Raw genomic sequence first — 27,722 nt, forward strand, 5'->3', positions numbered from 1 at the left:
TTCTGAGGGCTCACGCCGCACTCCGGGCTTGAGGGACCCGCACCGAGCTCGTGCCGCCGTGGGAGCCGGGGGCCGCGGCCAGTGACCCGCACCATGTTCACGGGGTTTCGGGAAGCTGTGTGCCGTCCTGCCCCGCTGGGACAACCCGTGGGATGAGGACAGCCTGCTTCGGGGCGCCCTGAGGCTGCGCCTTCCCGCCGAGGTGAGTCGCCCAGCTGGATCGGGGCGAGGGCCTGGGGGACCTCCGGGCTGACAGACGCGACGCTGCCAGGCGGGTCTCCGAGAGGCAGGGCCACAGGGGCCCTGGCAGGCGAGATGGTGGAGTAGCCTAGAGTTGAACAGAAGGAAGGGTTAGGGATCCAAGGAGCCTCGCTCCTCGGTTTTCCAGGGCGTCTTCCACTTCTTTCCTGCTAGTGACCCACTGTGTATTTTCAACCTTAATGTGTAATTATGCAAACTAAAAAGTCTACATGGATTCTCCTTACCCTGAGCTCAGACCCTTCCTCAGAGGTAATCCTTGGCAGCAGCAGGACCGGTCTCCTCACAGCTTTTTCCCATGTGTCCAAGTACACCTTTTCTAACCTGGACAACTTTCCAAGGCTTCCTGGAGTCCCTTCAATCTCTGCAATGGGATTTTCTAAGACGATGGAGGAATGAGTGGGCCACTTGATGATGCCTGTTCTTACTTTGTTCCTGCCAGAAAGAAAGAAGATACAAGCTGCTGAGGACAGGAGTTTAGAACAGAATGAAGAAAACCGCAATTTCTGATGACATAGTCCTTCCCTGCAGGTTTTCTCAGTCTCAGCACTAATAGCATCCTTCTCCCCAGTCCTGACCATCAAAGCTGTCTCCAGTCTTGGCCGGATGCTCCCCAGGGAGCAAAATCACTTTCAGGTGAGTACTGCTTTAATCCTATACTTCCCAGAAGTAACTGCTTTTGAAGTTCCAACCATGCAACCTCACTATTAACACACTCCCTGCCTGGATGACTGGCTCCCCTATGTTTGCTGTCCTAATTGTCACCTGCCTTCAGGTCTGAGCTCAGTTAACTAACACCACATCCAAAAACCTTCCCCCTTGCCTCATACTAATGGTAGTGCTTCCACTCAGTTATTTTCTCTCACATTTTATTATTCTCTTTCCTTCACAGAGCTCATCTAAGCCTAGATGTCATTTCTTTGTTAACCTCTACTTCTGTCTTAACCATCTAGACTATAAAAAAGCTGCATTGGAGGCCTGAGTTACCACCCTAGGATTCTCAATACTCTGCACAGTGCCTGGCACACCACAATGGGTATTCAGTAAACATTGGTAGACTGAAACAATAAATTGTCCTCTTTCTTCTAGTTACTGCTGTGAAGTTTCTCCTACTCTTCCCTGCTCATTCCTTCCTGGAGCCTTTTGTTTAGAGTCTGAGTGGATGAATGAACACCTGACCCTGATGCTGCTGTAGGAGCTGTGGGTAAAGTGTTCACCTTTCCTATTAGCTTTTCAACACATTTAATTTTATTTCATCTGTTATGTTCATGGAAGGTTTTCAATAGATGATTGAGTAAACTAATTCAAACAATTTCCCAGCTTCTGCTTCCTACCCCCAACCTTTTAGTGATAAGTGACTGGAAATCATCCCTGTCAAAGCAAAATATCTTGTTTAGGGATGGGAAAATGTGCATTGTGCTAGAAATTGATCTTTATTGATGACAAAAGTCAAAGTTCTCCAGTTAAAGTTTTACCAAACCTTATATGCATAGTCACAGGCAAAACAGGTGAAAAGAGGACAGGAGCAAAATCTTATTTGAAGTAACTTTCACTGGCTAGATTTAGTTATTTTGAGATGAGGTCTTGCTGTGCTGCCCAGGGTGGTCTTGAATTCCTCAGTTCCAGCCATCTTCCATTCTCAGCCTCACCAGTGCTAGAATACAAGCCTGCACCACTGCACCCAGCTTTACTGGCAAGCTTTGCTTTTCTCACTTTCGAAATATCCGTGTCATTTGACTGTATTTGAAACATCTGTCACTCATCAGTCTCTAATGAGATCTTTGCATGCTAAGGATGATTTTTCATTCCAATTAAAAGGAATTCATGGTTCTGTCTTTGCTCTTAATCATTTTGGCAGCATTTGTTAGTAGACTCTTGTGGAGTCATGCTCTCAACATTTAGAATCTCATCTGAGAAATCAGACAACACATTGTGACACAGCAAACAGAGCTCACTTTTGCCTACTTAAACCAATTGGAATGTTGTCCATCAAGTTCAGTTAAACCTTGGATATCTTTCCCAAAAGATGGGGTACTTGAAGACTTATCAAAATACACATATTGAATATAAAATGAATTCCCAGGACATCTCTAGAGGTGTCCCTATTCAGTGCAACTGTACTTACTGGAAAGAGATTGGTTAGAAAGTCTTTAAGTAGGAAGGGTGGTTTATTTTTGCTGCTTGCTTTCACCTTTCAATAGAACTCCTAAAATCATCATAACTTCCAGTTATTAAGAAGCCAATGCCATTGTATTTGTTTATTTATCGAACATTTATTTTATAAAGCACTCTACTTGGTACCATATGGATCAGAGACATAATGATTTTGTTGCTGAGCTGTGGATGATTATGGCTTAATGAGAGAGAGACTCATAAACATATTCCTTACATGGAAAAGAGTATAATGGTTAATCTGAATTGTCAGCTTGTTTGGATCAAGAGATGGCAAAGATTAAGGGGCTTTTGGGTGTGTCTAGGAATGATTGGCATATGGGATATCGAACTGAAGTGGAGACCCTCCCAAGTGTGGGCAGCACCATCCAATAGGATGGTGGCTTGGATGAAATAAAAGTTGGAAGAACAAGGAAGCGGCAGCAGATGGAAAGTTGATTCTTCTCGAACAGGTTCTAGATTGCTGGTGCAATGTCTGAGCATATCAGAATCTTGCTCCTTCACTCTTCCAAAGCAGACTCTGCCAGTGATTCTCCAGGGATTGTCTAGAAGCCTTAGGTTTCAGACTGGGTTAGCATCATTGATCCCTCTTGTTCTGAGGCTTCAACCTCTTAGACTAGGCAGCTACTGGTTCCTCCAGTTCCCCAACCTGCAGATAGCCACTATGGACTATCCAGCTTCTGGTCATGTAAGCCAATCTAATAAATCCCCTTTTTATAATCATACTTTTTGTTGATTCTGTTGCTCTAGAGAACCCTAACTAATACAAATAGTTTGCAAATACTCATGGAAGTAGAAAGTATATGATGGAGGGTAGAAAAGGAAACTGTAAGTTCTAAATAGGGAATCAAGACAACTTCACAAAGGAAGTAGCATTTTAGGAGAACAACATGCCTATATGATTTCCTTTATTTGTCCTTTGGCAATGTTTAGTTTCCTTCAAACCAACAGAATCAGACATTTTGCCCACCACTTTAGAAGCAGTAGAGAAAAGGAGGTGTAAGACCTTTTCTCTCCTGGCAGCAACATGCCCCTGAAAGCTACATGTTGCTTTTGCATCCCAGGACCTTACTCAAGACTTAGAGGAGAGAGGAGTAGAGGAGAGTCCCCTTTCATCTTTGTCTCCTTCCTCACTAAAGTCAAATGTGACTCTTTTATGCTTACTGCTTTATTTCAAATCCTCTCATTTCTATGTTAGGATGTTATTTTATTCTAGTTTCCATTGGGGGTATGGAGTAGTGCTATTGTTTGGATCTTAAATGTCCCCCAACATTCCATATGCTAAAGACTTGGTTGCCAGCCCCGGGTGCTATTAGGAGATGGCACAACCTTTTGTGGTGTAGGAAGAAGGGAGGTCCTTGGGCATGTGCTCTTAAAGGCAATATTGGGACTCTGGCCACTTCCTCTCCTTTGCTTGCCACTCACCATGAGGTAAGCACCTTTGCTCCACCACACACTCCCAGCCATGATGTTCTGCCTCACCACAGGCACCAAAACAGTGCAGGCAACCAACAAAGGACTCCTCTAAACTTATGAGCCAAACCCAGTCTTTCCTCTTTATAAGTTGTTTCTTTCAGATATATTGATCACAGCAGTGGAAAACTGTCTAACAGAAATAGCTATTTGATTTGCAGCAGGGAGGGCAGTCTGTGGTGTTTACAAGTGTATATATGAAGGTGATTCTGGAATCTTCAATTTTAAGTATCACTGAGGAAAAAAGAGAAATAAGAATTTGTAGAACTGAAATCTTTAATGAAGGCTGTGTGTATAAATTGACTTTATTGATAACTTATTTGGGATAGTTTTTAGAGATAGAGGCAAAGATAAATGTTCATGAACTTGGCTATAGCTTCAGAACTGTATCCATCCTTTGGCACCCAGACAGAAGCCAGTCAATATGAAATAAGTTCTCAAATATAAGTTCAAAAAATAAGTTCCTACTGGTTCTGCACACAATGTCATCCTACAAAACATAATTTCATGTGTTGGTGATTATTTATTACCTTCATGTCCACTCAGAGTTGCATATCAATTTGTGTCTCCTTCAAATTGGTCTTTCCTGATGGGTAGAATGATCTCCATGTAGGTTGTGTTCCTCTGGGAAGGCCTCAGGTAATGATCTGGAACTGAAAAGGACAGGGACCGTAAGTGACAGGTTGCTGCCTTCTTGAGTGCCCAGACTGAAAAATAATGTCGCAGAAGATAGCAAATTCTTATTTTTTTTCATTTTTTATTTTTTATTTTAATTTATTTTTATTGTAAACAAATGGGATACATGTTCTTTCTGTTTGTACATGGAGTAACACCATACTATTTGTGTAATCATACATTTACATAGGGTAATGATGATCGATTCATTCGGTTATTTTTTCCTTCCTCCCACCCCTCCCACCAATCTATTCCCTCTATACAGTCCCTCCTTCCTCCATTTTTGCCCCCCTCCCACCCCCTATTATGTGTCATCATCTGCTTATCAGTGAATCAGTGAGATCATTTTCCTTTGGATTTTTGAGATTGGCTTATCTCACTTAGCATGATATTCTCCAGTTTCATCCATTTGCCTGCAAATACCATAATTTTATTATTCTTTATAGCTGAGTAATATTCTATTGTATATATATACACCACAGTTTCTTTATACATTCATCAATTGAAGGACATCTAGGTTGGTTCCATAGTCTGGCTATTGTGACTTGAGCAGTTATGAACATTGATGTGGCTGTATCTCTGTAGTAGGATTAAGTCCTTTGGGTATAGGCCAAGGAGTGGGAGAGCTGGGTCAAATGGTGGTTCCATTCCAAGTTTTCTAAGGAATCTCCACACTGCTTTCCAGAGTGGCTGCACTAATTTTCAGTCCCACCAGCAATGTATGAGTGCACCTTTTTCCCCACATCCTCGCCAACACCTATTGTTGCTTATATTCTTGATAATTGCCATTCTAATTGGGGTGAGTTGGAATCTTAGTGTATTTTCTTTTTTTTTTTTTCTTTCTTTTTTTAAAATTTATTTTTATTGTAAACAAATGGGATACATGTTGTTTCTGTTTGTACATGGAGTAACAGAATACCATTTGCATATTCATAAATTTACATAGAGTAATGATGTTTGATTCATTCCATTATTTTTTCCTTCCCCACACCCCTCCCACCTCTCTTTTCCCTCTATACAGTCCCTCCTTCCTCCATTCTTGTCCCACTCCCACCCCCCCATTAAGAGTCATCATCCGCTTATCAGTGAGATCATTCCTCTTCTGGATTTTTGAGATTGGCTTATCTCACTTAACATGATATTCTCCAATTTCATCCATTTGCCTGCAAATTCCATAATTTTATTATTCTTTATAGCTGAGTAATATTCCATTGTATATATATATACCACAGTTTCTTTATCCATTCATCAATTGAAGGGCATCTAGGTTGGTTCCATAGTCTGGCTATTGTGAATTGAGCCGCTGTGAACATTGATGTGGCTGTATCTCTGTAGTATGCTGATTTTAAGTCCTTTGGGTATAGACCACGGAGTGGGATAGCTGGGTCAAATGGTAGGTCCATTCGAAGTTTTCTAAGGAATCTCCACACTGCTTTCCAGAGTGGCTGCACTAATTTGCAGTCCCACCAGCAATGTATGAGTGTACCTTTTCCCCCACATCCTCGCCAACACCTATTGTTGCTTGTGTTCTTGATAATCGCCATTCCAATTGGGGTGAGATGGAATCTTAGTGTAGTTTTGATTTGCATTTCTCTTATTACTAAAGATGTTGAGCATTTTTTCATATATCTGTTGATTCCTTGTACATCTTCTTCTGTGAAGTGTCTGTTCATTTCCTTAGCCCATTTGTTGATTGGGTTATTTGTATTCTTAGTGTAGAGTTTTTTGAGTTCTTTATATATTCTAGAAATTAGTGCTCTATCTGAAATATGAGAGGCAAAGATATTCTCCCACTCTGTAGGCTCTCTCTTCCCATTGCTGATAGTTTCCTTTGCTGAGAGAAAGCTATTTAGTTTGAATCTGTCCCAGTTGTTGATTCTTGCTTTTATTTCTTGTGCTATGGGAGTCCTGTTAAGGAAGTCTGATCCTAAGCCAACAAGGTGAAGATTTGGACCTACTTTTTCTTCTATAAGATGCAGGGTCTCTGGTCTTATTTCAAGGTCCTTGATCCATTTTGAGTTGAGTTTTGTGCAGGGTGAGAGATAGGGGTTTAGTTTCATTCTGTTGCATATGGATTTCCAATTTTCCCAGCACCATTTGTTGAAGAGGCTATCTTTACTCCATTGCATATTTTTGGCACCTTTGTCTAGTATGAGAAAATTGTATTTATTTGGGTTTGTGTCCGTGTCCTCTATTCTGTACCATTGATCTACCTATTTTGGTGCCAATGCCATGCCGTTTTTGTTACTATTGCTTTGTAGTATAGTTGAAGTTCTGATATTGTTTCATTCTTCCTTTTAAGGATTGCTTTAGCTATTCTGGGTTTCTTATTCTTCCAGATGAATTTCATGATTGCTTGCTCTATTTCTGTGAGGTACATCATTGGGATTTTAATTGGAATTGCATTGAATCTGTTTAGCACTTTAGGTAGTATGGCCATTTTGACAATATTAATTCTTCCTATCCAAGAACATGGGAGATCTTTCCATTTTCTAAGGTTTTCTTCAATTTCTTTCTTTAGTGTTCTGTAGTTTTCATTGTAGAGATCTTTTACCTCTTTGGTTAGATTGATTCCCAAGTATTTTATTTTTTTTGAGGCTATTGCAAATGGAGTTGTTTTCCTCATTTCGCTTTCAGCTGTTTCATTGGTTGCATATAAAAATGCTGTAGATTTATGTGTGTTGATTTTATAGCCTGCTATTTTGCTGAATTCATTGATGAGGTCTAGAAGTTTTCTGGAGGAGGTTTGTGGATCCTCTAAAGATAGAATCATGTCATCCGCAAATAGTGACAGCTTAAGTTCCTCTTTTCCTATTCATATCCCTTTAATTTCTTTAGTCTGCCTAATTGCTCTGGCTAGTGTTTCAGGACAATATTGAATAGAAGTGGTGAAAGAGGACATCCCTGTCTTATTCCTGTTTTTAAAGGGAATGGTTTCAGTTTTTTTCCATTAAGAATGATGTTGGGCAGTTTCAAGATGGCGGCCTAGAGAGTGGCTGCATTTCATGTTGCTCCAGGACTCAGGATTCAAAAGAGGAGATATTGAGAGACTTGGGACCAACTCAAAGCAGCCAGGTGAGTCTCTCCTGTTGGGGAGTCGTCCCGGATGGGGCAGTAGTACCGGAACGCAGGGAACTTTGTGAAGTAAAGCTGCCCGGCGAGACACCCCTCCCCCTGCTGGAGCAGTGAACTCGGACAACTGGGAAAATCGTAGAGGAGGCCACTCAGCACTGGGACTTGGAGCAACCAGTGGGGCTCCGGGCGGCGGCCCAGAGGAGGGGCTGCGAGGAGAGCTGTTTGGACTCAGAGCGACCACCCCTGAACACCAGGGCCTGCGCGGAGGAGGAGGAGGAGGAGCAGTGCGGCGAGGCGCTCGGACTTGGAGCGACTGCGCCAGAGCTACAGGTGGTTGCCAGAAGAGGAGCTGCTCGGCGTGCTGTTTAGACTTGGAGCGACCATTCCTGAACACCAGGGCCTGCCCTGAGGAGGAGGAGGAGAAGCGTGGCTGTTTGGATTCGGAGTGACTATACCAGAGCTACGGGCGGTTGCTGGAGGAGGAGCTGCATGGCGAGCTGTTTGGACTCAAAGCAACCTTTCCTGAACACTGGGGCCTGTGCGGAGGAGGAGGAGGAAGAGGAGGAGGAGGAGCGCGGCGGGTCGCTTGGACTCGCAGTGACTGCATTGGATCTCCAGGCGGCTGCTCAGAGGAGGTGAGTGGTGAGTTGTTTGGACTTAAAGCAACCACTCCTGAACACAGGGGGGCTGCCTGGAGGAGAAGCGCGGTGGGTCGCTTTGTCTCCAGTGGCCAAACCAGAGCTCCGGGCCGCTGCCCGGAGGAGGCGTGCAGTGGGTCACGTGGACTCAGAGCGACTCAGAGTGATTCACAGTGACCGCTCCTGAACACCCGGGGGGCTACCTGGAGGAGGAGGAGGAACGGGGCGGGTCAGTTGGACTTGGAGTGACTGCCCAGGGCTACGGGCGGTTGGCGGGAGGAGGCTCGCAGTGAGTTGCTTGGACTCCTAGTGACCGCACTGAAACACCGGACGGCTGTCTGGAGGAAGAGGCATGCGGCGTGTCTCTGGGACTTGGAGTGATTATACGGGGCTACAGGTGGCTGCTCAGAGGAGGGGCTGCATAGCCAGGCGATTAGGTGCAGAGCAGGGTCCAGAACCTAGGAGTCTTCTTGGTGGAAGAGCTGCACAGAGACATGCTTAGGGGAGGAGCAAAGGTTCCAGGACTGCGGGCAGATTCTCTGAGGAGAGGCAGCCTAAGGAGACTCATCTGCGAAGGATGAGGCTCCCAGGCCCAGGAGGTAGGGCCGGGCCCCTGGGAACCCTGCAGAGGAAGGCAGCCCAGCCCAGGCAGTAGTTGTAGATTGAGGGGAACCTCTAGGAGGGGAACCGACCAGCGCGACCTCCCCACCAGGTGAGTCTTCCCTGCCGGGTGAGGTTTTTCCACAAGGACGGTAAAACCAGAGACACAGGCCCAAATAGGCCTTGCCTCAGCCCGCAGCCTAGTTACCCTTTGGATGACCATTGGTCAACAAGTGGAGACACCTCTGCCCACTAGCAGGGAATATACCCCACCTGAAGGCCACCACCCCTAGAGAGGCAGCTTCCTTGTGGAGCACAGCATTATCAACTTCCTCCAACAATTCTGCCCACTGAAGGCTAAGAGGAGATATACTAGAAATCTTCAGGGACATTATAAGTCAATACAGGAAATCTGCAATATCTCAGTGGTCCACTGATACCTGAACAACATGAGAAAACATGGGAAGAATATGCCGCAAACAAATCTAGATGTTACATCAATAAAACCCAATGACAGCATGGCAGAAGAAATGACAGAAAAGGAGTTCAGAATGTACATCATTAAAATGATCAGGGAAGCAAACAATGAGATGAAAGAGCAAATGCAAGCATTGAATGATCGTACCAATCAACAGTTAAAAGAGCAAATACAGGAAGCAAAAGATCATTTCAATAAAGAGTTAGAGATATTCAAAAACAACCAAACAGAAATCCTTTAAATGAAAGAAACAATAAACCAAATTAAGAACTCCATAGAACGGATATCCAATAGGATAGAACACCTGGAAGACAGAACCTCAGACATCGAAGACAAAACATTTAACCTTGAAAACAAAGTTGAACAAACAGAGAAGATGGTAAGAAATCATGAACAGAATCTCCAAGAACTATGGGATATCATGAAAAGGCCAAATTTAAGAATTATTGGGATTGAGGAGGGCTTAGAGAAACAAACCAAAGGAATGAACAATCTATTCAACGAAATAATATCAGAAAATTTCCCAAATCTGAAGAATGAAATGGAAAATCAAGTTCAAGAGGCTTATAGGACTCCAAATACACAAAATTACAACAGACCTACACCAAGGCACATTATAATGAAAATACCTAACATACAAAATAAAGACAGAATTTTAAAGGCTGTGAGAGAAAAGAACCAAATTACATTCAGGGGGAAACCAATACGGATATCAGCAGATTTTTCAATCCAGACCCTAAAAGCTAGAAGGGCCTGGAACAACATTTTTCAAGCTCTGAAAGAAAATGGATGTCAACCAAGAATCTTATACCCAGCAAAACTTACCTTCAAATTTGACAATGAAATGAAATCCTTTCATGATAAACAAAAGCTAAAAGAATTTACAAAAAGAAAGCCAGCATTACAGAACATTCTCAGCAAAATATTCCAAGAGGAAGAGATAAAAACAAAGAAGCAAATCAGCAAAGGGAGGAATTATCCTAGAGGAATTATCCTAAAGGAATTGTCAAATAAAGGAGGAACCAAGTCGTGTCAAATAAATAAATAAATAAATAAAATTTAAAAAATGAACCAAACGACTGGGAAACCAAACCATATCTCAATAATAACCCTGAATGTTAATGGCCTGAATTCATCAATCAAAAGACATAGACTGGCAGATTGGATTAAAAAGAAAGATCCAACAATATGTTGCCTGCAAGAGACTCACCTCATAGAAAAAGATACTCAGAGACTAAAGGTGAAAGGATGGGAAAAACATACCATGCACATGGACTCAGCAAAAAAGCTGGAGTATCCATCCTCATTTCAGATAGTGTGGACTTCAAGCCAAAGTTAGTCAGAGGGGATAAAGAAGGACATTTCATACTGCTTAAGGGAAGCATAAATCAGCAAGATATAACAATCATAAACATCTATGCCCCAAACAGTGGCTCATTCATGTATGTCCAACAAATCCTTCTCAATTTCAGAAACCAAATAGACCATAACACAATAATAGTAGGTGATTTTAAAACATCTCTCTCACCACTGGACAGATCCTCCAAAAAAAATTGAACAAAGAAACCATAGATCTCAATAACACAATCAATAATTTAGACTCAACAGACATTTATAGAATATACCATCCAACCACGTGTGAATACACTTCTCAGCAGCACATGGATCCTTCTCTAAAATACACCATATATTATGCCACAAAGCTAATGTTAGCAAATACAAGAGGATAGAGACACTAGCATGTATTCTATCAGATCATAATGGATTGAAGTTAGAAATAAATGAAAGAGTAAAAAACAGAAACTATTCCAACACCTGGAGATTAAACAATATGCTATTATATGATGAATTGTTGGGGGCTGCTGCCCTGTAGGGCCCGCAGTGGTGGCTGGCCTCACCCTAAGATGGCGCCGAGAAGCCCAACTACAAAGAAAAACAACTTTAAGGAAGTGCTTTCTATTGGCTGACTGATCTCCTCCGCGTCCGTGCTTAGCTCGTGATCAGTACATGTCCTCATTACCCACCATTAAGTCTCCATGAGCCAAACTCCTGACCCGTTAAGGTGATTGGCTGTTATACCCCATAAAGCTGCGTACTTTGCGCGGCGGTGGGAGCAAGCAAGGCAAGGAGGGCAGGCAGCAGCTGCAGGACGAGAGGAAAGTCAGCCACGGCGCGACGAGAGAGGAAGAAGAGAGAAGTGGCAGCTGCATGAGAGAAAAGAAGGAGAGAGAAAGCTGCGCGACAAGAAGAAGAAGAAGACGGCGGTGGTGGAGGAGGAGGAAGAACCAGGCACTCGGCTCAGAAGCTCTCCCATAAAAATAAAGACCTTAAAACTTCATTTGAGAGCCGAGTCTTCATTGTACTCGCTGGACGAGACAAGTGGTGCTGAAACCCGGGACCCCTCGCACCGCCACAAAAGAGGTAAGTAATATCCAGGTAAAAGAGCTGTTAAAACTAAACAAGTCAAGTAAAATAAGTTAAGAAAGGTTAAATCAGTATACAGGAAGCTGGGTCGAAGAGGGCTCAGGTACAGGGGGCTGGGTAAATTAACCCCCAGCGGAGCTGGGTCGAAGAGGGTCCAGGTACAGTTAACTGGGTAGAGTAACCCCCAGTGGACTGGCCAGGTATTAAGATTTTGTGTGCTTGTTGTTTGTCAAGAGTTCATGTCTTTGGTTGTATCGTATTGTTGCAGAGCGCCACTGTTTTTAATTGTTTTAGTGTGACTTAGCATTGTAGTGTGGGTAGCATTTAAAGCTTTAGAAAATGGGTGGCGAAACATCACGCATCAGAACGGAGGGTCCGCTTAGAGACTTATTAAAAGCAAATGGAACACCTCTAAAAACAAAGACTGCGAGGCTTTTCCTCAGAACAATACAGGAAGCTGCACCGTGGTTTTTAGGTGAGGGACTCTTAAATATACCACAGTGGGATCACTTAGGAGAGGATCTAAGAAAGAGGGAGAAAGTAGAACCATTGCCGGTGGGCACGAGCGCAATTTGGAAGTTGATTCGCAGGTGCTTAACTGACCCGAGGCCAACGTTTAAAGATACGCTAGCAAAAGGAGAAGATATTTTAGAGGAGATAAAAGAGGGACGATCCAGAACCTCTGAAAGATTATCAAAAAGGGAAAGTTCCTCGGATGAGGAAGAACTTTCAGAAGAGGAACTAGAGAGGATAGTAAAAAAAGAGGGACAGGAAAAAAGAAGAAAGTTTAAATTCAATATTGTACCAACAGCCCCCCCTGCCTATAATCCGTATTATGACAATAGGGAAGAACATACAAAAAACAAAAGGGTAAATGAGGAGGATATATGGGAAAAGGACTGGAGCTCTATGTTTCCTGTTTTTGAGGATCCAGGGTCACAACAAAGATATCATCAGCCCTTAGATTTTAAAATAATAAAATAATTAAAAGAAGCAGTCATGTCATATGGCCCACAAGCAGCATTTACGCTGTCTTTAATAGAATCAATAGAGGCCATGAACTTAACACCTGATGATTGGGGAAATGTCTAGAGCGACATTATCTGGGGGACAATATTTAATATGGAAAACAGCATGGCAAGAATATTCTTCTGACACAGTTCGAAGAAATATGGCAGCAGGAAATCCACAATGGGATATAGAAATGTTAATGGGGACGGGTCAATATACAGGACAACAGGCACAATTGAATTATAATCCTGCTATTTACATGCAGATAGCTGCTGCAGCAACTAAAGCATGAAAAACTATACAAGGAAGTGGGGACCTACAGGGCCAATTATCTAAGGTCTTGCAGGGAACCAATGAGCCTTATGCTGATTTTGTGGCTAGGTTACTACAAACAGCAGGACGCATTTTTGGGGATGTAGATCAAGCAATGCCCCTCATAAAGCAACTGGCATACGAATAGGCTAATAGATGGTGTAAAGAGGCAATAAGACCCTGGAAAAGCAAAGACCTCAGTGCCTATATTAAGGTATGTAGAGACATAAATGAAAGTGTCATCCAGGGACAAGTTATGGCTGCAGCTATTACACAAGGGATGCAAGGGCTAAACTTTGAGAGAGGAAGACCCCCAGGATCATGTTTCTATTGTAAACAACAAGGACACTTTATAAAACAATGTCCCCAGTTAAAACAGCAAGACAGACCCCAGAGAAGGCCTAAACCTGGAATCTGCCCAAGATGTAGAAAGGGATATCATTGGGCTAGTGAATGTAGATTTATGATAGATGTAGATGGTAACCCTATCCTTCCTCGTGGAAGTTCAAAAAACGAGGGACAGGGCCCACAACCCCAGGGCCCGGCACAAATGTATGGGGTGATTCAAAAAGTGGCCAGGACACATTATCCAGTGATAGACCAAGGAGAGCAACACCAGGAAGTGCAGGACTGGACCTCTGCTCTACCACCAGAGCAATACTAATGCCAGAAATGGGAGTACAAGTCATACCTGTTGACTTTAAGGGTCCCCTACCTGAGAATACCATGGGACTATTATTAGGCAGAAGCTCCAGTGCACTCAAAGGATTAATGATAGTTCCAGGAGTCATAGATCAAGATTGTACAGGAGAAATTAAAGTGCTTGCTTCATCACCTCAGGGCATTATCTCCATTTCTCCGGGAGACTGAATAGCTCAGCTTTGTATACTACCTAGTCTTCATGGCTCATTCCTGTCACAACAACGTTTTAGGGGAGATAAGGGTATGGGATCTACAGGTATCGATTTGGCCTGCCTTACTGTGGAACTAAAAAACAAACCTATGTTAGAATTAAGTGTAAGAAGGAAAATTATAAATGGATTGTTAGACACGGGAGCAGATACAAGTATCATAGCAGAAAAAGACTGACCAAAGGATTGGCCCACACAAAAGGCAAATCAAACATTGAGAGGATTAGGTATTGCCACAGAACCAAAAAAGAGCTCCATGTGGCTACAATGGAAAAGCCCAGAAAGTCAAGAAGGACTTTTCCAACCATATGTCTTAGAACAAATCCCGGTGACATTATGAGGTAGAAATATTTTAAATCAAATGGGGATGAAAATAACCACAGAAGGAATATACAGTGAACAGGCACAAAACATAATGAAAAAACAAGGGCACAAGTGGGGAAAGGGCTTAGGAATCAATGAACAAGGCATAACGGAACCAATATCAATTAAACAAAAAGGTGATAGACAGGGATTGGGTTTTTCCTCGGGGCCACTGATGAATATAGAAAAACCAATCTGGGTCCCTCAGTGGCCCCTAAATACAGAAAAACTTAAAGCGGCCCAGGAATTAGTACAAGAACAATTAGAGGCAGGGCATATAAGGCCCTCCACATCACCTTGGAATACCCCCATATTTGTTATAAAAAAGAAATCAGGTAAAGGAGATTATTACATGACCTGAGAGCCATCAATGCCGTAATGCAATCCATGGGGCCAATTCAGTTGGGCCTACCAGTCTTATCAGCATTACCAAAGGACTGGAAATCAATAATATTAGCTATAAAGGATTGTTTTTTCTCTATTCCTCTCCACCCTGACGACATAGAAAAGTTTGCTTTTACGGTCCCCTCTATTAATCATGAACAGCCTGATGCCAGATATGAATGGAAAGTCCTACCCCAAGGGATGGCCAATAGTCCAACCATATGTCAAATTTATGTAAATTGTGCTTTAATACCAATCAGAAATAAGTACCCAGATATAATTATATACCATTATATGGATGATGTATTAATTTGCCACCCAGAACAAACAATACTAGATAAGGTATTTACTGATGTAATCAGTCATTTAAACACAAGAGGACTTATTATAGCACCTGAAAAGATACAAAGACAACAAGTTCAAGAATTTTTAGGCACTAAAATAAACAGCACAATCATTACACCCCTAAAAACTTCTCTTAGACTCAACCATCTTAATACCTTAAATGATTTTCAAAGGTTATTAGGTGATATTAATTGGATAAGGCCTTACCTTAGATTAACTACTCAAGATTTAGGACCATTATTTAATATCTTAAAGGGAGATACTCATCCTTCTTCACCCAGAAAACTTACAGAGGAGGCCAGAAAAACCCTAGATGTAGTACAAAAAAGACTAGACGAAGCACAGGTTGATCGTATAGATCTGTCGGCATCTCTATCACTCATAGTACTTCCAAATAATTTAGTCCCTACAGGAGTCCTCTGGCAACAAGGACCTTTAATGTGGATACATTTACCCTACTCTCCAGGAAAAACAATAGTTTCTTATCCTGAAGCAATGGCACAAATAATATTCAAGGCATTAAAATCAGCCATCATAGTATTTGGAAAAACTCCAGACAAGATAATAACCCCATATAATTCAGAACAAATTTCTTACTTAAGCAGTAATAACAATGATTGGGCAATTCTTATGTTCACAACTGCTGCCCAATTTGACAATCATTATCCAAAACATTCATATATACAATTTTATCTAAGAAATCCTGTGATTCAAATAAAAATTACAAAAAGGGAACCTATAAGACAAGCAGTGGTAGTATTTACTGATGGTTCCAATAATGGTACTGGAGCATATTTTCATAAAGACAAGGTACAAACATTTCTTTTTCCAAAGGCTTCCACACAGCAAATAGAATTATTAACAATAGAACAAACATTAAAAGATTTTCATAAAGTTCCTGTAAATATTCTGTCGGATAGCCATTATGCTGTTAATGCAGTTCAACAACTGGAAGACGCCTGTCTAATCAACAAAAATTCCACCATATCCAACATACTCTTAGCATTACAAAAACTCATTTGGAGTAGAACAGAGCCATTCTACATAGGACATTTAAGAGCTCACACAGACTTGCCAGGTCCGTTAACACAGGGCAATAATATAGCTGATCTAGCCACAAGGGATCCTCATGTTTTTTCTATAATAGAAGAAGCACAAAACTTCCATAGCAAATTTCATGTAAATTCTAAAACCTTACAAATAAAATTTAATATAACCAAAGAACAAGCCCGAACCATTGTAAAAAACTGTAATAATTGTGTAACATACATAAATTCACCTAATAATAGCATTAATCCAAAAGGCCTATCGCCCAACCATCTATGGCAGATGGATGTAACACATATTCCAGAGTTTGGAAATCTCAAATTTGTTCATGTAACTATTGATACCTACTCAGTGGTTATATTTGCTTCATTACATAGTGGAGAAAAAATAAAAGACGTAATATCACATTGCTTACAGGCCTTTGCGACTTGGGGAAAGCCTAAACAATATAAGACAGATAATGGGCCTGCATATATTTCTGCATCATTTAAAAATTTCTTAAGTACCTTTGATATTTCCCATTCCACTGGAATTCCATACAATCCTATGGGACAAGGAATCATTGAAAGAGCCAATCAAACACTAAAGGCTGTTTTAAATAAACAAAAAGGGGGAATAGGAGACACATACAGGTCTCCTAAAGATAAACTAAACATAGCATTATTTACTTTAAATTTTCTAAATTTGGACAAAGATGGAAAAACAGCCGCAGCTAGACACGAAAATCCTACAGCAGCTCCAAAGGTCCTTGTACAATGGAAGGATGTACTCAATGGACAATGGAGAGGCCCGGATCCAGTGTTATTCTGGAGTCGAGGCTCCATATGTGTTTTCCCACAGGGTGAAAAAACACCAGTCTGGATCCCAGGGAGATTAAGAAGACCCACATCTAAGACGTCATCATCCTTTACCATTAACTAATACCTCTTCTATTTTTACCAATACTTCGACAGGATTGCCTGCAGTTCTCTTTGATTCACAGACCGTTCTTTCCTAGAAACAAAAGAGACTTCGGCATTACAGCAGCAGTGGTTACAGTGGTGGCTTTGTCTGCTGTTGCAGCTGCGGCAGCAGCGACAGCATTAGCTACTACAATACCAATAGCACAAGCTGTCAATAATATAGCTGAAAGAGCCGCCTCAGCTTTACAAACACAAAAGGTTATCGATGCCCACTTAAAGGCTGGCATAACTGATCTTATACTCCTGATAACCTTGCCACTCAATTATGATTAGAGACTGAAACATGGGCAGACATCATGGCCTTTGGAATACTTATGGTACTGGGTTTGGACTAATGATCTGATGCCTTATGCACGTAAGACGCCAACAACAGGGAGAACATCAGACCATCAAAATGGCACTTCTGGTGCTTAAAACTGGCACATCTCCCCAGGTGTGGCTAAATATGCTGGGTCAGTAGCCAATGACGGGTAAGCAAACAGAGACATATATCAACCTAAGACAGGTCCTCATCCCAAGGTGAGTGAGATACCAAACACGGGTAAGAATATGTTCTGCTGTTATGCAACCTAAGACAGGCACGATCCCGGGGAGCCAGAGTCACAGATAGGCTCATGGGGGCCCATACCAACCTAAGACAGGGTTCTGACGCCTGGAGGTCAGAATTCTGATGACGGGTAAGGATGGTGCTCGACACATGAGCTATCATGATGACCTGATCCTAAGCCTATTAATAAAACAGAAAGGGGAAGATGTTGGGGGCCGCTGCCCTGTAGGGCTCGCAGTGGTGGCTGGCCTCACCCTAAGATGGCACCGAGAAGCCCAACTACAAAGAAAAAAAACTTTAAGGAAGTGCTTTCTATTGGCTGACTGATCTCCTCCACGTCTGTGCTTAGCTCGTGATCAGTACATGTCCTCATTACCCACCATTAAGTCTCCATGAGCCAAACTCCTGACCCGTTAAGGTGATTGGCTGTTATACCCCATAAAGCTGCGTACTTTGCCCGGTGGCAGGAGCAAGCAAGGCAAGGAGGGCAGGCAGCAGCTGCAGGACGAGAGAAGAGGAGAGTTGGCCACGGCGCGACAAGAGAGGAAGAAGAGAGAAGTGGCAGCTGCATGAGAGAAAAGAAGGAGAGAGAAAGCTGCACAACAAGAGAAGAAGGAGAGAGAGAGCTGCGCAACAAGAGAAGAAGAAGAAGACGGTGGTGGTGGAGGAGGAGGAAGAACCAGGCACTCGGCTCAGAAGCTCTCCCATAAAAATAAAGACCTTAAAACTTCATTTGAGAGCCGAGTCTTCATTGTACTCGCTGGACGAGACAATGAATGGATAACAGAAGATATTAGGAAGGAAATCAAAAAATTCTTAGAGGTAAATGAGAACAAAGAAACATCATATCAAAATCTCTGGGACACTATGAAAGCAGTACTTAGAGGGAAATTTATTTCATGGAGCGCATTTAATAAAAGAAGTAAAACTCAACAAATAAACAACCTAACACTACAGCTCAAAGCCCTAGAAAAAGAAGAACAGACCAGCACCAAAAGTAGTAGAAGACAGGAAATAGTTAAACTCAGAGCTGAAATCAACGAAATTGAAACAAAAGAAACAATACAAAAAATTGACAAAATAAATGGTTCGTTCTTTGAAAAAATAAACAAAATTGATAAAACGTTAGCCACACTAACAGAGAAGACGAGAGAAAACCCAAATCACTAAAATTCAGAATGAACAAGGAAATATCACAACAGACACGAGTGAAATACAGAACATAATTAGAAGCTATTTTGAAAATCTGTTCTCCAACAAAATAGAAAATTTCGAAGACATCAACAGGTTTCTAGAGACATATGAATTGCCTAAACTGAACGAGGATGACATACACAATTTAAATAGACCAATTTCAAGTAATGAAATAGAAGAGGTCATCAAAAGCCTACCAACAAAGAAAAGTCCGGGACCACGTGGGTTCTCAGCCGAGTTCTACAAAACCTTTAAAGAAGAGCTCATTACAATACTTCTCAAAGTATTCCATAAAATAGAAGAGGAGGGAACCCTCCCAAACTCATTCTGTGAAGCCAATATCACCCTGATACCTAAACCAGACAGAGACACATCGAGGAAAGAAAATTGCAGACCAATATCCTTAATGAACATCGACACAAAAATTCTCAACAAAATTTTAGCAAATCGCATACAAAAACATTAAAAAGATAGTGCACCATGATCAAGTGGGTTTCATCCCAGGGATGCAAGGTTGGTTCAACATCAGGAAATCAATAAATGTAATTCACCATATCAATAGACTTAAAGAATCACATGATTATTTCAACTGATGCAGAAAAAGCATTTGATAAAATACAGCATTCCTTCATGCTCAAAACTTTAGAAAAAATAGGGATAGTGGCATCATTCCTTAACATTGTAAAGGCCATCTATGCTAAGCCCATGGCTAATATCATTCTAAATGGTGAAAAACTGAAAGCATTCCCCCTAAAAACTGGAACAAGGCAGGGATGCCCTCTTTCACCACTTCTATTCAATACTGTCCTTGAAACTCTAGCTAGAGCAATTAGACCAAAGAAATTAAAGGGATATGAATGGGAAAAGAAGAACTCAAACTATCCCTATTTGCTGATGATATGATTATATACTTAGAGGAACCAGGAAATTCCACCAGAAAACTTTTAGAACTCATAAGTGAATTCAGTAAAGTAGCGGGATATAAGATCAATGCACATAAATCTAATGCATTTTTATACATAAGTGATGAATCTTTGGAAAGAACAATCAGGAAAACTACCCCATTCACAATAGTCTCGAAAAAAATAAAATACTTGGGAATCAATCTCACAAAAGAGGTTAAAGTCCTCTACAATGAGAACTACAGTACACTAAAGAACGAAATTAAAGAAAACCTTAGAAGATGGAAAGATCTCCCATGTTCTTGGATAGGAAGAATTAATATTGTCAAAATGGCCATACTACCTAAAGTGCTATACAGATTCAATGCAATTCCAATTAAAATCTCAATGATGTACCTTACAGAAATAGAGCAAGCAATTATGAAATTCATCTGGAAAAATAAGAAACCCAGGATAGCTAAAGCAATCCTTAGCAGGAAGAGTGAAACGGGGTATCGCAATACCAGAACTTCAACTATACTACAAAGCAATAGTAACAAAAACAGCATGCTATTGGTACCAAAATAGAAAGGTAGATAAATGGTACAGAATAGAGGACACGGACACGAACCCAAATGAATACAATTTTCTCATACTAGACAAAGGGGCCAAAAGTATGCAATGGAGAAAAGATAGCCTTTTCAACAAATGGTGCTGGGAGAATTGGAAATCCATATGCAATACAATGAAACAAAACCCATATCTCTCGCCATGCACAAAACTAAACTCAAAATGGATTAAGGACCTCAGAATCAGACCAGAGACCCTGCAAATTATAGAAGAAAAAGTAGGTCCAGATCCTCAACACGTAGGGTTAGGACCAGACTTCCTCAACAGGACTCCCATAGCACAAGAAATAAAAGCAAGAATCAATAACTGGGATGGACTCAAACTAAAAAGCTTTCTCTCAGCAAAGGAAACTATCAGTAATGTGAAGAAAGAGCCTACAGAGTGGGAGAAAATCTTTGCCAATCATACTTCAGATAGAGCACTAATCTCCAGAATCTATAAAGAACTCAAAAAACTCTACACCAAGAATAAAAATAATCCAATCAACAAATGGGCTAAGGAAATGAATAGACACTTCACAGAAGAAGATCTACAAGCAATCAACAAACATATGGAAAAATATTCAACATCTTTAGTAATAAGAGAAATGCAAATCAAAACCACCCTAAGATTCCATCTCACCCCAATTAGAATGGCGAATATCAAGAATACAAGCAACAATAGGTGTTGGCGAGGATGTGGGGAAAAAGGTACTCATACATTGCTGGTCGGGCTGCAAATTAGTGCAGCCACTCTGGAAAGCAGTGTGGAGATTCCTTAGAAAACTTGGAATGGAACCACCATTTGACCCAGCTATCCCACTCTGTGGTCTATACCCAAAGGACTTAAAATCAGCATACTACAGGGATACAGCCACATCAATGTTCATAGCTGCTCAATTCACAATAGCCAGATTGTGGAACCAACCTAGATGTCCTTCAATTGATGAATGGATAAAGAAAATGTGGTATATATATACAATGGAATATTACTCAGCCATAAAGAATGACAAAATTATGGCATTTGCAGGCAAATGGATGAAATTGGAGAGTATCATGCTAAGTGAGATAAGCCAATCTCAAAAAACCAAAGGTCGAATGATATTGCTAATAAGTGGATGAGGACATATAAAGGGGGAGGGAAGGGTTAGTGTTAGGGTTAGGGTTAGGGAGGGGGGCAAGAATGGATGAACGAAGGACTGTATAGAGGGAAAAGAGGGTTGGGAGGGGTGGGGGGAAGGGAAAAAATAACAGAATGAATCAAACAACATTACCCTATGTAAATTTATGATTACACAAATGGTATGCCTTTATGCCATGTGCAAACAGAGAAACAACATGTATCCCATTTGTTTACAATTAAAAAAAAAGGAAAAAAAATGATGTTGGCCATTGGCTTAGCATAAATAGCCTTTACAGTGTTCAGGTATGTTCCTACTATCCCTATTTTTCTAGTGTTTTCAGCATGAAGGGGTATTGTATATTGTCAAATGCTTTTTCTGCGTCAATTGAAATAACCATATGATTCTTATCCTTAAGTCTATTGACATGATGGATTACGTTTATTGATTTACGGATGTTAAACCATCCTTGCATTCCAGGAATGAACCCCACTTGATCGTGGTGCACAATTTTTCTTAATATGTTTTTGGATACGGTTTGCCAATATTTTCTTAAGGATCTTAGCATCTATATTCATCAAGGATAGTGGTCTAAAATTTTCTTTCCTTGATGTGTCTTTTCCTGGTTTGGGTATGAGGGTGATATTAGCTTCATAGAAGGAGTTTGGTAGGGTACCCTCCTTTTCTGTTTCCTGGAATACTTTGAGAAGTATTGGAATGAGTTCTTCTTTGAAGGTCTTGTAGAACTCGGCTGAGAATCCATCTGGTCCTGGGCTTTTCTTGGATGGTAGATTTTTAATGGCTTCTTCTATTTCATTGCTTGATATTGATCTGTTTAAGTCGTGTATGTCCTCCGGGTTCAGTTTGGAAGGAACATATGTCTCTAGAAATTTGTCAATGTCTTCAGTACTTTCTATTTAGTTGGAATACAGATTTTCAAAGTAGCTTCTCATTATGTTCTGTATCTCAGTGGTGTCTGTTGTGATATTTCCTTTTGCATCTTGTATTTTAGTAACTTTAGTCTTCTCTCTCCTTCTCTTTGTTAGTGTGGCTAAGGGTTTGTCTATTTTGTTTACTTTCTCAAAGAACCAACTTTTTGTTATGTCAATTTTTTGAATTGTTTCTTTTGTTTCAATTTCATTGATTTCAGCTCTGATTTTAATTATTTCCTGTCTTCACTACTTTTGCTGTTATTCTGTTCTTCTATTTCTAGGGCTTTGAGCTGTAATGTTAGGTCATTTAGTTGTTGACTTTTCATTCTTTTCTGGAATGCACTCCATGCCATGAATTTTTGTCTGAGTACCGCTTTCATAGTGTCCCAGAGATTTTGATATGTTGTGTCATAATTCAAACTCCCAATGAAGAAATAGACAGCAACCAAATTTTTTTTTTTTTTTTTTTTTTTTTTTTTGCGCTGCTGGGGATCAAACCCAGGGTCTTGTGCTTGCAAGGCAAGCACTCTACTGAGTGAGCTATCTCCCCAGCCACCAGTTTTTTAATTGTTGAAATTTAAGGGAAGCAACAGAAGTGTTGAATCAGATTTAATGGTTATGCTTTGAAGTCAACAAGAGACTTTGGATGGTTTAAGGACTACTTGATAGTTTTCAGTCTCATAAAATATATTGTAGTAGTGTCTCCTAGTGCTGCTCTTAAGAAGTAATTTGAGAGAAATTAAATATTACTGTTTGTAATCCTTATCACCACCTTGTGGCAGTGTCCTGAAATAATTCTATCTTCTTTTATTAGCACAAATCTAGAATCTTGAATTAACTGATAATGCAACAACCTATCCCGGGTGATCTAGAGTAAAATTTCTTCAATTGGGTTATTTTATAAATATTTTAGTCAGAATTCCCTAAAATACTGAAAAGAACCCCAACTGAAATTAATTAAGGCCTTTGAAAAGTTTTACTTCATTTTTTATATTGTAAAGCAAAAAAGGTGAAAATCAGATGTTTTAAATATTACTTCTTTTTTTTTTTTTTACTTTGGTGCACTATATGAAAAACTCATCACTTCACCTATTCTCAAGTGTACAATTTAGTGCCGCTAAGAACCTTTACTATGTTGTGTAACTGTCACCACTATCCATTTCCAAACCTTTAAAAAAAAATCACCCCCTAAAAAACTCAACCCATGAAACTCCCCATTTTTTCCAACCCCTAGCTCCTGGTAACCTCGATTTTGCATTCTATTTCTGTGAATTTTCCTGCTACGGTTACCTCGTCCATGGGATCATTCAGTATTTGTCCTGTTGTGTCTGGCTTTTTCACTTGGCATAATGCCTTCAAGGTTCATCCAAAAAAAATTTCACTGCTTTCGAAAGACTGAATAACATGCCCTTGTATATACCACCTTTTGTTTATTCATTTGTCTGCCTTTTGTTGTTAATGGATTCAAACACACCAAAACATTTGTTGTTTTGAGACAAGGTCCCATTTTAATGTCCTGGACTGAAGTAATCTCCCAGCATCAACCTTTGATTAGCTAGGGCTACTGGTGCATGCCACACTTACTGATTCATACATCTATTGTCAGACATTTGGATTGTTGCTGCCTTTTTACTATTACAAATAATGCTGCTATGAGCTCTAGTCTACAAACATCTGACTTCCTGCTTTCAAAATTTTTTATTATATATCCTGAAGTGGAATTCTGGGTACTATGGTAATTCTGTTTGAATTTTTGAGGAATTGCCATACTGTTTCCCACAATGACTGGTCCCTCTTACATTCACTAGCAGTGGATTAGGGTTTTCATCTCTTCCACATCCTAACACTTAATCTTTTCCATTTTTTGGATAATCATCCTAATGGGTATAAAATATACATATTAAGTTTTGAGTTTGAAATTTACAAAAAAATTACATATGAATTAATATTCAAGAGATGTTTTTAACCCCTGCTGGATGCAGGGCACTGTTACAATCTGAGGGAATAACAAAGATGAATAAGATATATTTTTGAATTTCCATGATTCATACTTTATTTTTCTCCTCCAAATGTATTTTTTTTTCTTTTTATTTATATGTGACAGTGGAGGATATTTTGACATATTATACATACATGGAGTATAACTTAATTAGGATCACATTGTTGCAGTTGTACATGATGTGGAGTTTCACTGATTGTGTATTCATATATGAACATAGAAAGGTTATATCCTATTCATTCTATTGTCTTTCCTATTCCTATCCCTCCACCCTTCCCGTCATTATCCTTTGTCTAATCCAATGATCTTCTATTCTTCCCCCTCCCTTATTGTGTGTTAGCATTCACATATCAGAGAGAACATTCAGTCTTCGGTTTTTTGGGATTGGCTTATTTCATTTAGCATGATAGTCTCCAGTTCCATCCATTTGCCGGCCAATACCATAATTTCATTCTTCTTTATGGATGACTAATATTCCATTGTGTATATATACCACATTTTCTTTATCCATTCATCTGTTGAAGAGCATCTAAGTTGGTCCCATAGCTTAGCTATTGTGAATTGAGTTGTTATAGACATTGATGTGGCTGCATCACTGTAGAATGCTGATTTTAAATCCTTTGGGTATAAATGAGGAGTGGTATAACTGGATGAAATGATGGTTCCATTCCAAGTTTTCTAAGGAATATTCATACTGCTTTCCATAGAGGTTGCACTAGTTTGCAGTCCCACAAGCAATGTATGAGTGTACCTTTTCCCCCACATCCTTGCCAACATTTATTGTTACTTGTATTCTTGATAATTGCCATTCTTACTGGAGTGAGATGGAATCTCAGTGTATGGATGCATGTGTGTATGTATTTATGTATTTATATATTTATGCGGGGCTAGGAGTTGAACTCAGGGCCTCATGCATGCTAGGCTGAGCTACTGCTGAGCTACATCCCCAGCCCTCAGTGTCATTTTAATTTGTGTTTGTCTAATTGCTAAAGATGTTGAACAATTTTTCATATATTTGTTGACTATTCATATTTCTTCTTCTGGGAATTCCCTATTCAGTTCCTTTGCCCATTTATTGATTGGGCTATCCAAATGTATTTTTGAATGAACAAATCATCCCCAGATTTGCATTGAGCAGTTGATAAAATTAATCCAGAGACATGCTAAATTTGTAGGAAATTTGTAGTGGAGTTTAAAATATTTATTATTTACCAAAGAAGACAGTCAATTTATATAGCTCTCCTTTGGAAAAGTCATGATAAGGATTTTTCCCACTCAAATTCAGAAAGGGACTGATAGGATTATTTTAGTACTCATTCTTCCTTTGAGTTTTCAAATTTGATCTTGTTAAATTTCTCCCTAACCACACAACCTGGGAAATTGTTTACATAACTATCATTGATTTTAGTTTTATGTTTTTAGAATTTTTCATTTCCATCTTTGGGCCAAATAAGGTAGGAAGTTCTATGTTAGGCAAACTCTCTAATTTTTTAACAGGTTATAAATGTTGAAAGAACTGAAACATTCTCACAAATGGCTCCTCTCAACTCTATAATTCCATCAGAATACACAAGCCAACTAATGTATTTGTTCAGAATTAAAAGAAGTCAATGATAATTTAGTGACTCACTTCAGAACTTTCATATGTCTTTTTTCTCATATCCCAATAGTGCTGCAGGCTGACAGCCAAGTCATTAATGTCTGGACTTTGGGGGACATTTAAGATCCAAACTATAGTACAGCAAATGCCAGGGCCAAACAAACTTTCTGAATTAGGACAGTCATTAATGCATCAATTCTTTATTCACTGATATTCAGTATTATACAATATATGTAACACTGTTATTTTCTAAGAATAAATACAAACTAACTCAAACCCCAAACCCCAAACCACTCAATGGTGCAGAAGTTTATAACCTGATTAGGGAAATAAGATTTACAGGAGTTAGGTCAGAATGCCTATATTTGAATATTTGTGAAAAGGAGTAAGGCAATTCAAATCATAGGAGTTGGGACATTTAGTATAGACTGGAATTAATTGTCTATTCCTTATGAAGAAGGTAGGACCTAAATTGGACCTTGAATGATGAAAAGGCTCTGGAAAGTGGAGAGTTTCATGAGGAAATTATGAAATAAGAATAAACATGGCAGGAAATAAGAATAAGCATGGCGTGTTGCAGAGCATAACAAAGAACCCATTATCTTGAATGTAGAGATCATCTTATTGGACACAAAGAGGGAATACATTTGGAAATAAACTTTGGGAACAGATTAAAATAGATCTTAAAAACCACTCTAAGGAATTTATGGCTTTATTCTGTAGCTAATGGAAAGTCAGAGGGTTTGTTCACAATAGTACGTAAAATAATTTTCCTTAGAATATTAAATTATAGCAGAGATAGGAAAGATTGAAGTTGAAGAAGAAATAGGTCAGAGAGAAAGCAGTCATCTTTCTGGCTTGATTTCACTGTACTCACCAAGCAGACCCTGATCTCATTTGGTTTCCTAAATGTTTCCTTCCTGGGAGGAAAATGCTGAGCTGGGTATATGAATAGTCATCAGCTTGACAGTTATTTTTCTTACTGTAAATTAGCAAACTGGCCTTTTGATTCAGCCAAATCTTTTTTATTTGGACTGCATGAGCTACTTCTCTCAGTAAATTTTATGTGTCTGTATGATTTTGTTATTTAGTCCTAAAAACAACAATAATAATTATAGAAACCGACATTTACTAAGGACTTAACTATGTGCCAGGTATTGTGCCAAGAGCTTTATGTTATTATTTCAGTTATACCTCACAGTTAAGGAAGAAACTGAAGAAGTAAAGTAACCTGCCCAAGTTCACTTGGCTTAGTAGGTGAACTTCCAAATGGCACTATGGCACTAGAACACTATATTATTAAAATAATTTTATGATAATGTGATATAGATTTTCATGTATTAGACATTTATAAAAATACCAATAATATCCTTTATTTTTTTATTGTAAACAAATGGGATACATGTTGTTTGTACATGGAGTAAAGGCATACCATTTATGTAATCATAAATTTACATAGGGTAATGTTTGATTCATTCTTTTATTCTATTCTGTTTTTTCCCTCCCCTCCACCCCTCCCACCCCTCTTTTCCCTCTATACAGTCCTTCCTTCCTCCATTCTTGCCCCCCTCCCTAACCCTAACTCTAACCCTTACACTAACCCTTCCCACCCCCCATTATGTGTCATCATCCGCTTATCAGCGAGATCATTTGTCCTTTGGTTTTTTGAGATTGGCTTATCTCACTTAGCATGATATTCTCCAGTTTCATCC

The 27,722-nt window shown here is 39.9% G+C and overlaps 2 long non-coding RNA genes across 2 annotated transcripts in view; both read left to right on the top strand.

The window, feature by feature from the left end:
- LOC306668298 lies at window positions 1-27,321 on the top strand. Its single transcript, XR_013765842.1, has 3 exons — window positions 1-202; window positions 1,348-1,458; window positions 27,199-27,321. It is a non-coding gene; the product is annotated as an uncharacterized lncRNA (long non-coding RNA).
- LOC306668296 overlaps window positions 1-27,722 on the top strand; it is a 547,020-nt gene that overhangs the window by 108,332 nt on the left and 410,966 nt on the right. The window lies entirely within an intron of this gene.

Source organism: Sciurus vulgaris, assembly GCF_902686455.1.
Source record: "Sciurus vulgaris genome assembly, chromosome: 8".
Classification (NCBI taxonomy): Eukaryota; Metazoa; Chordata; class Mammalia; order Rodentia; family Sciuridae; genus Sciurus; species Sciurus vulgaris.